General features: G+C 47.5%; 1 pseudogene; it reads left to right on the forward strand.

Annotated features, from left to right (window-relative positions):
* The first annotated feature begins 13053 nt into the window (after nucleotides 1-13053).
* Nucleotides 13054-15006, forward strand: LOC146176352 (uncharacterized; annotated as a pseudogene).
* The last annotated feature ends 510 nt before the right edge of the window (nucleotides 15007-15516 follow it).

Below are 15516 nucleotides of genomic sequence, written 5' to 3' on the forward strand. Positions count from 1 at the left end.
AAAAACTGCAGTGATGAAGTCATGATCTCTGTAGCGCTTTTTGAAAGCTCTCAACCGTAGGCGCTTTTATTAATATGCGGGTCACTTTTCACGACTTTCCATATAGTGTAAGGCATCAATCAATTCTTCCTACATATATAGCTTCGTTCAACCTGCCTGTTTAACCTTCGGATAGATTTCTATAATCCTCGGGCTCTATAAGTGGCAAACAATTTTCTCTAGACATTTTAGGTGGCGTTCATGTCAATAATTATCTCGGAAATGGTCTCGTAGATGTGCACTTTCTGCTGGTATGGCTCATTGCTGCTTATTGAGAACGTAAAGACTTGCCCCTTCACCTGTAAACGTGTTTCGAGGCAATATGCAATTGATCCGTGATAGTTGTTTGGGACGCGACAGACAGAAACGTTACTAGACCGTGTACTTTAACCACTTCAGACCACTTTATCAATAAATTAGACTCTTTTTTCGCACACGTTTGTCAAAGGAACAAATTCTACATTTAAAGCCCAATTATCTGCAAGTAAATGGGGCAAACTCAACAGTGAGTGATAACGATTGCTTATCCTGCGTTACACATTTAGCTTGGCTGGTCATAATGGCCAGCCAAGTTAGCCTGCTATCATTATGGGTATACTATCCTGCTATCAGTATGGGTACCGAGCTGGCCTTTGTAATGAACCAAAACTCGAGAAAGAAGAGGCCAACGCTCAGCCACATGTCAATGCATGGTTCAGCCACTTGGTGGCGCCAGAAGATGGACAGCGGTGTGACAATATAGATAAATCGCAAGTGAAATACTAACAAAAGCACAAACATGTATGTAATCGCAATGTTTTCATGGTCGAGGTCTGACGTGTTAGATAAAGCGGCCTGTACACTCTCCAAGTAGTTAAAAATTAGGTGACCGTTGTGTTCGCTTTCAGTTGTTCGGGATTACACGTGAAGTTTGTCCCTAGCACTTCGGCTCGCCGATGGACAAATTTCACAAGGCCCCGAGCTACACAAACTTGTCGAGTGAGAAGCAGTGACAGGCGGTTAACCTCCCTGCCTTTCCTCCTCATCTTCCTCCTCCTTCTCCTCGCTTCACCAATGACACCGTCCCGGTGCTGTGATCACATTCGACTGTGACGAACTTGCTCACGCGCGGAGGGATCGTTATGTGGTCGTCACAGACGCGCAACATTGTTTTTCGGTAGCCCGTGTTCGTAGCAACGGCTGGCTTGGTTTAAAACGATACTATGAGCTGGTCTCGAAGTTATATATCTGCACCATACTCCTGAAGAAAACCCTTGACGAGAATCAAATTTTTAAGGCGAAAGCCTTTATTGCCTCATCGTTGTCGTCAGCAAAAGTGTCAGGCTTTTGCGGCGGCTGTGATTGGTCGGGATGAGATGACGTCATGGAGATATCGACCAATCACAGAGCACCACCACAGTACGCGCGAATGCGTGCCTTATATGGGCATATGCCAATCAATGATCAATTGCTAATGAATGACTGAGTAATTAACCATTTACTGAATGCTAATATTTACTAATGGGTAAATAATAACTAGGTAATAAATTATTAAATGTACACAAAATTAAGTACTGCAAAAAATATTGAATTATTAATGAATGACTAATTATTAATAATTTACTAAATTATTATTTACTGCTTATTACTGACAGTTTCGTGCTTAATTAAATAATTAATAATTACTACCGCGCACCCGTTAAAATCAACCACACCACAGTAAAAGTGGAACTGCGAATATACAAGGAGCGCGATCTCGCCCCTGCCAGGCAGAATTCACTGAATAAATGCACTCGCAGAATGTGAAAGTTGTAGCTCGCTTTACTCGTAGCTGTATTCTGCTCGTAACTGCATTCTGCTCATAGCAGCATTCATCGCTTCATGCGCAACAGTCACGTAGCAGAATGCAGCACTCAGGCTTAGGTTGAGGTTGAGCAACTCGGAACAGTTCGCGTGGCTAGGTTGGAAGCATTCGAGTACGTTCAGCCATTCCTTTTCACGGCTGTCCGACAACTGTTAAGATTCGAAGTCATGCAATTTTGATTCCTAAAGCAAACAAAAAAGCCTACTTCCTACCTCCTACCTAGGAAAACATTATGACCTGGTCATTTTAATGCGCCTTTTATGGCATTTCTACGACTTCTTCCTTGTAGCATCTTTAGGTTTTGCACGAGCCTTTTAACGCAGCATGTCGTTCTTCAACTCTGCAAATACATCCTCTTACTTAAAGTACAATTTTCAGTTCAGGCGTTCAGTCGTGTCCGACTCTTCGTGACCCTATGGACCATGTCACGCCACGCTTTCCGGTCTCTCACTATCTTCTTAACATCACATAGCTTCATCTGCAATGCCTCGAGAATGCCATCTAACCATCGCGTTCGCTGCCTACCCCTTCTCCGGCGACCCTCAACCTTTCCCAACATCAAATCTTTCTCCAGCGACTCCTCTCTTCTCATCAGATGACCAAAGTAGCTGAGCTTAGAGAACATATATTTGAATTTCTCGACCAAAAAGGTGCATTTGTTAATCTGAGCCGTGACTTCAATCTTGATGACCTTGTTTGTTTCGACATCGTCTAACGGCTTCACCTCGTATGTAAAATACTTACTGACTTCCCACTGGTAACATCCCATCGGGTCACTTTAGCGTGTTTTATATCGGCACACCTCCCTAACCAATTATACCTACTATGCTGGCTTGTAGAACTGAAGAGAGCCTACAGCACTATAGAAGTCTCAAAGGTCGCTTTGCTGCCTCAAAACCCAGATTTGCCACTACAATCTCCGTAAGCTGGCGCCAGGTGCACACTCTTCTCACTCTCGACGTTCTTTTCTAAATTCACAGATTAACATTTGTTTGGATATGTGCGTCAGTCTGGAACTTTGGTTGTGATAGGAACATAAAAAGATCCAGTATTAACGTAACCCAGTGGATTAGAATAGATTCCCAACATGCCGCAGTGCGTCAGAATTTATGTTGAGTGATATCTGCGCGGAGATTCTGTGTTTTATTGGTCGCATCTACCACAGAACTAGCTTCATCCGAGAAATAATGGAGACGGATTTATCCTTGCTCAAAGGCAGGAACAGTAGTCAACGTGAATGCTACCATCGCATGAGGCTATGTCTCCCAGTTTATTCCACAGTGGATGGTGACAATGCTGACTTAAGCATTTTACACAATGTAACTAATTTCAGTCAAGCTCAAAGGCATATAAGAAAAACATAAGTTTCACTAACCCATCCCAACAAGCGATTGACATCATCATAAATGATGAACTGCTTTGCTCTTCTCTTTACATGCAGAGCGCAACACATTGTACTCTCAAGAACAGATGTCATTGTTAAACCTCCGTTAAACCATAGGGTATTATATATGAAGGTCTAGGATATAATGCCATAGGGCATTATATCCTAGAACGGCTGCACTTCGGTATTCTATTGAAAATAACAAGACCAGGAAATCTCCATAGTTATGAATTCCATTCTTGTGTGCCCTGTAGGTTGCTGTCTGAGCAACATTGAAAGTCTATTTCATGTTTTTCTGTTTAAGGCTGTGTTATAGGAGGTCTTACGCTTGCTTTCATGAGTCTTTTATAGACTATTTGACGCAATTCCTTGAGCTTGTGCATATTGAGAGTTTAGTACAGTCCATTTAGGATGCTTTGCAACATTTTTGGGCGGTTTTCAATTTGAGAAGTGTACACATTTGATTCGGTGCTTTAAATGTTCTTCTGGTTAGTGTGTGCCTTAGAGAAACAATTTGAGAAAGTGTTTCACTGCAGTTTCTACCACTCCATCTACTGAGATAAATGTCTACAATATGTTGCCAATTGGGAGAACGATGACATTCTTTACCCGTGTATATGACATGGTCTTTCTTGCACATGATTACGATTTATTAGTGGCTCAAATTCAGTAAGAGCTGAGACCTCATGCCGGACGTTCCGAGTTTGTCTAAACTCGAGGACATCCGGCATTCGAGTTTGTCAAAACTCGGGATTTTCCCGAGCTCCAGCGACACTTTCAAGTGATCAACTGATGTTCGCAAACCATGAAATTCGACTTTCAAACCGCCTTCCAGTTTCGTTTGTTTGTCTAGGGTCATACTGATGTTATTTCAACTTGCGCACCCTTTCATGGGCTTCGTTGGCAGTCAACAAAGTACGACTCACGTGATCACACCATCGGTGCATTCTGCCATTTGTTGCTTTCTCTACCGGATGCAACACGTTTGCGGAACAATCCTAGAAAAATACTTATAGCGCATTCTTATACGTCAATCAACTTTATTTACAAACAGAAATACACATAAATATGCTGGTCAAGGTAAGCACGCAGTGCTTGTGAGATGACCAGGCAGCCAGTGTTGCATGTTTTAGAGGAAATAAATCATTACAAAATCAGAAACAATGCACATCGAGGAAACAAACAAACAAACAAAAAAGTCAGGCACACACAAACAAAATCATAACACCAAGTTTCTCACTAGGCAAGCAAAAAAGTCATGTGGAAACTCACACATCACAATACAAAGATAAACATCACTACCTTACATTTTTCAGCATTTTCGTTCGTGACTTTGCTCCCTACAGTGTTTCACTTAGTTCATTAAACGTTCCCGGTACATAACAATTTCTGGCTTTCTTTCCATAGTTAGTTCATACCCTCGGTTTAATGTATCTCTCAGGCTTCCGCAATGATACATCTTTTTTTTACTAATATCTTAAATGCGTTTGAATAGTAATAGCGGGTCAGCACAGTATATTTAAATAGCTCGTGTACTGGAAGTATTTCTAGAATGCGGTATTTTTCTTTCGTCCATGCTTGTTCCAATTCTGTTCCATAGGTTATGCTGTTGTCAATTCTTCTAACCACGCGGTTAATAGCTTGTTTATTATAATCAGAACATGTACCGTATAAAGTGATACCGTATGCAATTACTGATTCAGCTAAAGCCTTATACACAGTTCTTCTAATGTTTACAGGACTTTTCCCTTACCGGCAATACATAATTGCCGCAACAGCCCTCAGCTTTCCGCAAACGTACGCGACATGATTGTTCCAGAAAAAATGCTGATCAAACAGGATTCCTAAATATTTAACAACTGGCTCGAACTGTAATAGGTGGCAAAAGCATGTGTTACAATTAGAGGTATGCAAATATATGTTCCTATTTAACAAAATTGTCTTATGCGGATTCCTGAAACACATTAGTTTCGTTTTTTTTTGGTGTTTATGAAAATTGCATTCTGTGAGAACCATTCTACGATCGCTGATATGTGCTCTTGGAAGCTTTCATGTCCCGTGTGAACAACCTGAATATAAAGCGCAGTTGCTGTGTCATCTGCGTACTGAAAAAGCATTGATTTCAGGGTTAACAAGCCGAGATCAGAAACATATATGTTAAATAACATTGGCCCTAGGGTGCTTCCTTGCGGCACACCATACTTCATTAAACGAAGTTCACTGCAGCTGTGCTCTAGCTTAACGTACTGCAGCCGGTGAGAAAAGTAATTCTAAAAAAAAATTATAAAAGCGTCCTCCCCCCCTCTGGAACCTAGTTTCACTAACTTCTTTGGCAACAGAGCATGGTCGACTCTGTTAAATGCCTCTGCTAAGTCTAAGAATAGAGCTAAAACTGTAATATTGTTTTCTATTGCTGTGCTTATATAATCAGTTTTGTGCCTCACTTTATCGATGTGAAATCGATGTGAATACGAGACCAGCGGTCCGCTGTCTTCGACCAACTCACTGGTGGGGCTGCCGTAGGCATTGCCAGGTTTTGCGCGCAGTTGTGGCGCTGCGCCGACAAGTTTTGAATGTCCCTGTCCAGACCTGGCCACCAAAACAATGAACGCGCGACTGATTTCATTGGCTCTGGGCGTGGGGAATACCTTCCGGGAGCGAGAAGCTCACTTACTAAGCCAATAAACACGTCTAGCCGTGAGGGGGAGGACAGAAGAGTTCAGGATCTAGCTACAGAATAGATATTCAGCTCTAACCGAAGATGGCGACATTACCCTAGAAGCAATGAACAATAATCTCAGAGATATGATTATTGAGTGCGCGGTAGAAGTAGGCAGTAGAATAGTTAGAGAAGGTACTGGTAAGCTGTCTAAGGAGACGAAAGATTGGATTAAAAAACGCCAGAGTTAGAACGCTTCCAATCCAAAAGACCAGATCGAATTGACCGAGATATCAAAGCTAATCAATAAGTGCAAGGCGGCCGATATAAGGAAGTATAACATGGAGAAAAGTGACCATGCTGTAAAGAACGGGGGAAGCCTTAAAGCGGTAAAGAAGAAATTGGGCATAGGCAAAAACGAGATGTATGCGATAAGGGACAAGGCAGGCACCGTCATCACGAATATGGGCAAAATAGTCAAAGTAGCCGAGGAGTTCTATACAGATCTCTACAGCAGCCAAAGCATTCAGGACCGTAATGAGATTGGCGGTAGGGAAAAACAGTCAGACGTTTCACCAGGTCAAGAAAGCATTAGAAACTATGAAAAGGGGGAAATCACCTGGTGTAAAGCCGCAGTGAAAAGCGACTCGCACGTGGAGTCGAGCTGGCGGTCGAACCCCCCACGCGCCGTGGCCAAGGAGCGAGCGCTGTTGCTTTTTTTTTCTCCTTTTGTCCCCTTTTCTTGGGCGCGGGCTCGCGGGGCGCGCAGGAGGCCTGGTTTGTGTCGTCCTTTCGCCCCGAGGCGTCGCCAAGAAGCGAACGACAGACGCATCCAATTATCAGCCGGGAACGACAGTGGCACGCTTCTGCGAACCACTTTACGGCCAGCTCGTCCAGCAATCTCAGCGATCTCCCGCCGTGGCGCCAAGCATGGGTGCAGGGAGGTGCCGTTAATGAAGCCTTTTGCACTGCCACAAGCGCTCAGTAAATGTCCTGCCGAAGGCGACAACAGGTGCGACCCTCGGCCCTCCCAAGTAGGCAATCAGCCCAGCGGCCTCCCGCTGGGTCGCGAGACATGGGTCCGAGCGACGGCGACTGTACACTGCTCTGGGACAGTGCCCAACCCCCCCCCCCCCCCCCCCCCCCCTTTTCCTCGAACGGGACGGCGGGATGGCCTTGTCTCCAGATGCCCCGCGGCGTTTCTTTCACAAAGGCGGTAGCTGCAAGGTCACATCGCAAACACACCGGGGCGAGGAAGGAAAGACAGGCGCCTTGTGAGAGGGTTTGGGGACCAGCGAGTGGAAAGAGTGTGTGTTTCGAATGTTGTATTTTTATTTAAAGTAATTAAGGACCGGGGTCCGAGATTATTCCCAACCCACTGGGGTTGTGGCATGTTTTTAAATAATTTGATTGGCTGCTTCGTTTTCGGGGCGGATCACCTAAGGTGACCGCCCTTGGGTCTTTGTTGATGTCTGGTATCAAAAAGCGGTCCTCGCACCATGTTCGACAGTCAAGATTGAGGCTCCGTGCTTAGCACGTATTTACACCCCCTAGGCTTTAACCGAAACGCTCGGTAGGAAAGTAAGGGCTTGTAGAGTGACTTCTCTGTGTGAGAGTCTATTTTGTTTTAAGTTGCAGTTGTCTGTGTGACTCTTGTTACTGTAACTTACAGTTTGCCAATGTAAACTTTTTTTCTCATGTAAATATACATCCTCGTTGAACGTCATTGGATCATCGGCTTCTGCTTTCTCAACTTGCGGAACCTGCCGAGTGCTTCACTGCCTGCCAAAGTCAGCTATTCATTACTGGCGCAGTACGACAGGATTCGGCACCCTACCACAAAGAAGCAAGCAACAAGGCCTCGGGCAGCAGCAGCGGCAGCCAAAGGACGACTGTGCAAGCTACCTGCCGAGGACGACCAGCCAAGGCGTGACTCCTGGGCTGTGTGCTACTACCCGCAGTAACGCTGTGACGGGTGAGTGGGATTTCTCGCGTCTGGTCGAGGTTGGCTTGGCTTGTGCTAGGGAAAGTGAGGTACTAGGCAGTGAGGACGCCAGATATGATTGAAAGCAAGGCTTACGCATATCCCCTGACGGAGGAAGAGCGTCTGGTAATTCGACAACTTGAATTGGATTTTGAGCGAAAAAATCAGGATATTCTGAGAGAGGAAGAGAGATTGATGAGAGCGCTGATGCGTGAGCATGCCGGCGGCGGAAAGGCTAAAACTGCGTCTGAAGCAACGGAGCAGCGACAGTTAGACCTTGGCCCCGTTGCAGAAAGCACTAGTGCAGTTGAGGGCTGCCCCTCCCGGTATTCGACGAATACAGATAGCCTGGACGAGCGAAGCGTGGCTAGCTCAGGGCAGGGAGCGGCGGAAACTGCTAGTGCAGCCCCACAGGCGCAGCTAAAGGAGTTTGCGTTAGGGGGCGAGACGAACTGCAGGACCAGTGTCGTGGCGCGGATAGGAATTCGCGAAGAAGCTGACGACCCCTTGGCAGTATCAGCTATGGCTGAGTCTGGTGAGTCCGTTCGAAAAGACCTCGACACGGAGCTAATCGAAATGAACGGGGACCAGCAGAAGTTACAATCTGAAGAAGGCTTAGCATATCGATCGGGGCGGGATAGCGACAATCAGCCGTCGGAGCCCGACAGTAGCGGCGCGGACCCCGCGCAAAAAAATTTCACTTCCGAAGTGCGAGCTGATCAGCCGACGGAAACGGAGTGCGCTCCTTATGTGGATCTACGCGAAACAGGTGTTGAGGCTGAGCCTACGGTGAGGGCGCCCGCCCAACGTGAAACGGAGGGCGCAGTAACGGATTCTGGCCAGTTCGATATCTCTGGTCAAGAGAGCGAACGCGCTCAACTACAGCACAGGAGTGGCGAGGAGTACGCAGGTGGGCATCTCAAAGTTCACGCAGGCAGGACAGCAATGGGCAGCCTCCGAAAGTTGAGGGAGGCCGCCAGCGGTAAGGTGCGACGACGTGCCAGTTGTAACCAACAATTTGCCAGTGAGGGTCAGTAAGAGGATCTCAAGCGCTAGGGCCGCGAGAGGTGACAACGGTGCACCGCAGGCGCTGAAAGCTCCTAATGCACGACAAAGCGAGCGCCGAGACGCGCACAAGATCGTACCGGCTTCGAATGATAGCGTCGGTGGCCTGCCCAACTCACTTCGTCAGCGCAGGAAACTGCATGGGCCAGCCTCGTCATTAGAGCTCCTGTACAAATCTTGCGCAAAGTACAGGGACGAAGAAAGCCTCACTGTCCAATGTTGTATCTGGTTATTTGGCATAGCCATGCTAGCCTCACCAGGCGTGAGGGTTCCTGCTTACCCAACGGGTGGCGTGCACGGAACTGTTTGGCGGCACCAGAAAGTGGTGTAAAGACAGTTTCATGACCGAGCGGGAACTGTGCAGTGGCGTGAGTGTTCCCGTCACCCGCCGTGTTATGTGATGTGTGACGCACGTGCTACAACTTGCGCCACAGAGGAGTGCTTTTGTGCTGACACTCGGGCTATGGCGAACTCTGTGTAGCCTCCACGCGCTCTTGTAGCGCAATTGTTTTTGTGTGTGGGTGTGTTTACATGTGCCTCATGTATAGCAAATATAGGGCACACTGCTGTGCGCAATGCAGGATGTGGCAGGCTGTCATGAAGAACTTGCGTGTCTTTAGTGCCGTTGTTTGTATTGGTTTTATGTCCCGACTTCGAGTGTACGGTTTCCCTCAGTGGGGACGGATTTAGGTGCGCTGTAGCCTGGCGAAATGGTCGCCTGAAGGGGGAATGTTGCGGCCTGTGTTTTTGACTTGTGTAAATGACCGGATTCCAAGCTCATTTACCCTCTTAGGAGGGACGTGTAAGGCCGCAGTGAAAAGCGACTCGCACGTGGAGTCGAGCTGGCGGTCGAACCCCCCACGCGCCGAGGCCGAGGAGCGAGCGCTGTTTTTTTTCTCCTGTTCTCCCCTTTTCTTGGGCGCGGGCTCGCGGGGCGCGCGGGAGGCCTGGTTTGTTTCGTCCTTTCGCCCCGAGGCGTCGCCAAGAAGCGAGCGACACACGCATCCAATTATCAGCCGGGAACGACAGTGGCACGCTTCTGCGAACCACTTTACGGCCAGCTCGTCCAGCAATCTCAGCGATCTCCCGCCGTGGCGCCAAGCATGGGTGCAGGCAGGCGCCGTTAATGAAGCCTTTTGCACTGCCACAAGCGCTCACTAAATGTCCTGCAGAAGGCGACAACAGGCGCGACCCTCGGCCCTCCCAAGTAGGCAATCAGCCCAGCGGCCTCCCGCTGGGTCGCGAGACATTGGGTCCGAGCGACGGCGACTGTACACTGCTCTTGGACAGTGCCCCCCCCCCCCCCCCTTTTCCTCGAACGAGACGGCGGGATGGCCTAGTCTCCAGATGCCCCGCGGCGTTTCTTTCACAAAGGCGGCAGCTGCAAGGTCACATCGCAAACACACCTGGGAGAGGAAGGAAAGACAGGCGCCTTGTGAGAGGGTTTGGGGACCAGCGAGTGGAAAGAGTGTGTGCTTTGAATGTTGTATTTTTATTTGACGTAATTAAGAACCTGGGTCCGAGATTAATCCCAACCCACTGGGGTTGTGACATGTTTTTAAATAATTTGATTGGCTGCTTCGTTTTCGGGGCGGATCACCTAAGGTGACAGCCCTTGGGTCTTTGTTGATGTCTGGTACCAAAAAGCGGTCCTCGGACCATGTTCGACAGTGAAGATTGAGGCTCCGTGCTTAGCACGTATTTACACCCCCTAGGCTTTAACCGAAACGCTCGGTAGGAAAGTAAGAGCTTGTAGAGTGACGTCTCTGTGTGAGTGTCTATTTTATTTTAAGTTGCAGTTGTCTGTGTGACTCTTGTTACTGTAACTTACAGTTTGCCAATGTAAACTGTTTTGCTTCTGTAAATATGTATCTCCTCCTGACAATCATCAGATCATCGTCTTCTGCTTCTCTACCTGCCGAACACGAACTTAACATCACTCCTGGAGAAGATTAGATAACTACAGATTTGCTGAAGTACGGGGGGAAATCATGCTAGAAAAACTGGCCACCCTGTATACGCAGTGCCTGGTGTCATCGATGGAACCGGAATCATAGAAGAATGCAAACATTATCCTCATTCATAAGAAAGGGGACTCTAAGGAGCTTAAAAATTAGACCAATCAACTTACTGTCTGTTACTTATAAGGTATTTACCAAGGTGATCGCTAATAGAATCAGGACAGCCTTAGACTGCAATAAAGCACAAGATCAAGCATGTTTTCGGAAACGATACTCTACTATCGATCATATCCATACCATCAACCAGGTGATATGAAAATGCTCAGAATATAATCAGCCCTTATACATACAATCCATTGATTAAGAAAAAGCATTTGACTCATTTGAAACATCGGCTGTGATGCAGGCATTGCGAAATCATGGGGTAGACGAGCCGCACTTGAAAGTGCTGGAAGATATATATATATATATATATATATAGTGGCTGCACAGCAACCATAGGTCTGCATAAAGAAAGTAACAAAATTTCCATAAAGAAAGGAGTTAGACAGGGAGGCACAATCTCCCCACTACTATTAACAGCTTGCTTAGAGGAGGTATTCAGAGACTTGGAATGGGAGCAGTTAGGGATAAGGGTAAATCAAGAATACCTCAGTAATCTGCGATTTGCTGATGATATTGCCTTGCTAAGCCACTCGGGGGATGAACTGCAAATAATGATTGATGACCTAGACAGGAAAAGGAGAAAAGTAGGCTTGAAAGTCAATATGCAGAAGACTAAGGTAATGTTCAACAGCCTCGGGAAGGAACAGCAGTTTAACATAGGTAGCGAAGTAATGGAAGTAGTAGGCGAATATGACTACTTAGGACAGGTAGTAACCGCAGATCCGGACCATGAAAAGGAAATAACAAGAAAAATAAGATTGCGATGGAGCGCATTTGGCAAGCACTCGCAGATTATGACTAGCAGCTTACCGGCATCGCTGAAGAGGAAAGTACACAACAGTTGCATCTTACCTGTACTAACCTATGAGGCTGAAACGTGGAGGCTAAACAAAAGAGTTCTACTTAAGTTAAGGACAACTCAGAGGGCTACGGAACGAAAAATATTAGGGGTAACATTAAGAGATAGGAAGCGTGCAGAGTGGGTCAGAGAAATAACTCAAGTTACCGACATTCTAGTGGAAATTAAGAAGAAATGGACATGGGCAGGACATGTAGCGCGAAGAGAGGATAACAGATGGTCCCTTAGGGTAACAAACTGGATTCCAAGGGAAGGAAAGCGTAGCAGGGGGCGGCAGAAAGTTAGGTGGGCGGATGAGGTTAAGAAGTTCGCAGGGGTCAAGTGGATGCAGCTAGTACAGAACCGGGTTAAGTGGAGAAATATGGGAGAGGCCTTGGCCTTGCAGTGGGTAAAGTCAGGCTGATAATGATGATGACACGGACCACGTCCGGTCGCCGCCCCTTGGACCGACTACACATCAAGCACGATTACCACATTGAGGAAAGGGTGAGAGTGCCAGAACTCTGAGAACGTGCCCTCCGGGTCCGACCGCTTCCCCGCAACATGCCCAGAGAAGACCACAAAGGTCGTCGCCAGGCGCGAGCGGAAGCGTTGGCGCGATACTATGGTCACCAGCAACACCTGTATTATGTGAATGTTGCCGGCTCATACCACGGGAGTGGTATACTGCTGCAGTCATACACTATGCAAACACGGTTAACGGGCTATCTTTCAAAGCCTACAACACAACTCACGCGGAGGAGATTGCTATCGTTCTGGGTCTCAGTATTCCCAAGTCGTAACACATCATCACCGACTTGCGAGGGGCCTGTCGGAACTATAGGCTGGGGATGGGCTCCCCCGCTTGCCCGGCATATACTGCAATCTATAGCTGCCGATACATAGACCCGCCTCCGCATTACCTAATTTGGGCACCCGCTCACCAGGGACTCAAGAAAAACGAACAGGCCGATCGGACCGGCCGCGCACTCTCTCCCCGGTCTATCTCCCTGTCATTGGAAGCCTACTCCCAATCAGACAATCTGGCCCTATAATTAAAGACATCACCGACTACTACAAGAGGAGCACACGTGCTACCCGGCCCCTGTGCACGAATGAGGCACATGAGCACAGATGAGGCACTCGTCTGGACGTTAATTGCTGAAAGGAAAAGCGGGTTGGAATCACCGTTTCGCCATACATTTCGGTGTGGGGAAATAGATCTGGAAATAGAAGTGGACATAGGATCCCCGGTGTGCGTTATATCACGGAACGTTTACGACCGACACCGAACGCAGTGGCCGCGCTTGTAAACGCCACATGGGAAGTTGTCATGTTACGCGGGACAACTGCCGGTGCTTGGCGAACTCGAGCTTCCGGTGCAATGCAAAAATGTGTCGGTAACCTGTCCACTTATTGTGCTTGACTTTTCAGGACCGAGCCTGGGCGGCCACGATCTGATTGCGGCTCTTGGCAAGACGGGCGTTCCGACGACAGAACTCACTGCGCCGGATTCGACAAGAGACGCGCCAAGCGACCACATGGTGAACAGACTGCTCGCTGAGTATAAAGATGTCTTTTCGACAAACCAGGGGCTTATCAAGGAACCGCCAGCCAGCCTAAAGCTCAAGGAAACGGCGACGCCGAAATTCTGTAAGACCAGATCACTTCTTTACGGCCTCCGTGATTAGGCCTCTCGTGAAATTGATCGGTTATTGTCCCTTGGAGTCCTATCACCCGTGCAACATTCAGAATGGGCTACGCCCATCGTAGTTGTCCTGAACAAAGGTGGCACTGTACGAATATGCAGAGATTTTAAATTCACGCCTAACTCGGCTTGTGATATAGAGCATTACCCACGTCCAGTGGGCGAGGACATATTCGCGAACTTGAATAGAGGTGACTACTTCAGCACCTTGGAATTGAAGGACGCGTACAATCAAGTGCACTTTTGACGAAGCGTCACGCGGACTTTGTGTCATTAACACGCATCGCGAACTTTTTCGTTACAACAAACTTCCGTTTGGTATAGCTTCTGCCCCAGCTATATTTCAAAGAAAAATGGATGCTCTACTCAGCGGGCTACCCGGCGTCCAAGCCTACCTTGATGACGTGTTAGTGTCAGAAGGCAAAGGGAACAACGAACGCGGCTCAAGAATGTGCTGGAACGATTCCGGGAGCATGGTGTCAAGCTTAGGGCCGACAAATGCAAATTCCGGCAGACTTCAGTGACTTACCTTGGGCATCGTATAGATCGGCAATGCCTACACCCTATCGAAAAAAACGTAGACGCCATTATGCAAGCCCCGCGCCCAAGTAACGTGAGCGAGCTGCGTTCGTTTCATGGTATGCACACGTGGTACGGACGGTTTCTGCCGAATATGTCGTCTGTGCTCAGCCCGTTTTATAAACTCATGGGAAAAAAGAACCTGCTGGGAGTGGTTACAGCCGCAGCAGTCGGCGTTCGAGCGAGCTAAACAAAGCCTGAAGAATGCACAAATCCTCGTGCATTTTTCCTACCTAACATAGAGCTGAAACTATAGTGTGACAGATCTCCATATGGTGTGGGCGCAGTGCTGTTTCATTCGATAGGAAATGAGCCCATGCCAATTGCGTTCAGTTCCAGAAAACTAATAAAAGCAGAGCAAAACTACTCGAAGCTGAGGCGAGAAGCACTAGCCCTCATGTTTGGCGTTTCTCGTTTTTGCGACTATCTTCTATGTCGGCAGTTTAGCCTGGTGACCGACCATCAACCACCGCCGGGACTGCTCAGTCCTGACAATCAAACACCGCCGATGGGGACCGTGCGAATTCAACGGTGGGCACTATTATTGGGTGGCTACCAGTACAAGTTACAGTACGTGCCAGGGAAACAGCTGCTGGCAGCAGATGCCCTCAGCAGGCTACCAGCACCGAATACGGAGCCGGGGACCGAGGGTGAACCGCCAGAGTATGTCCTTTCATTGGAATCCCTGGAAGAAGGTATAGTGACGACGCACGAATTGCGAGAGCTGAGGGCCAAAGACCCGAGGTTAGATATTGTCACGCACTTCATCTTGCTTGGATAGCCTAAAGAGACTAAAGGAAAGGCGAGAGACTTGTTGCCGTTTTTTGATCGTAAGCTGGAGCTATAATGGGCTCACCGTCTTATTTACGGGGCAACAGAGTGGCGATACGGCGGAAAGCGCAGAAACAGATGATGCAGCTGCTACATGAAACCCATCAGGGCTCCTCGTCAATGAAATCAGTCGCGCGTTCATTGTTTTTATCACCCCCACGAATTTTGTGCCATCTCTATCTTTGTCTTATTTCGCTGTACAAAATGAAAACCTTCAACAATTCGCCGCCTCTACACTTTACTCCATAATCTCAATAAATTTAGAAAAAAAAAATAGTTCTTAAAGCAGTGCAATCTGTGACCTCACATGCAGAATTGAGGACAATGAGCACAAACTACAAGTCGCTGCTCTCAAAATCTAAAACAAGAATATAAATGATCTAGAGGAGAGGGTTGAAGACGTCTGCTAGCATAGCATTAGCACAGCCATTGCAGAGCTACAGCTAGAAGCAATGTCTAG

Source organism: Amblyomma maculatum, chromosome 10 (genome assembly GCF_055883805.1).
Source record: "Amblyomma maculatum isolate TAMU_Amacu chromosome 10, ASM5588380v1, whole genome shotgun sequence".
NCBI lineage: Eukaryota > Metazoa > Arthropoda > Arachnida > Ixodida > Ixodidae > Amblyomma > Amblyomma maculatum.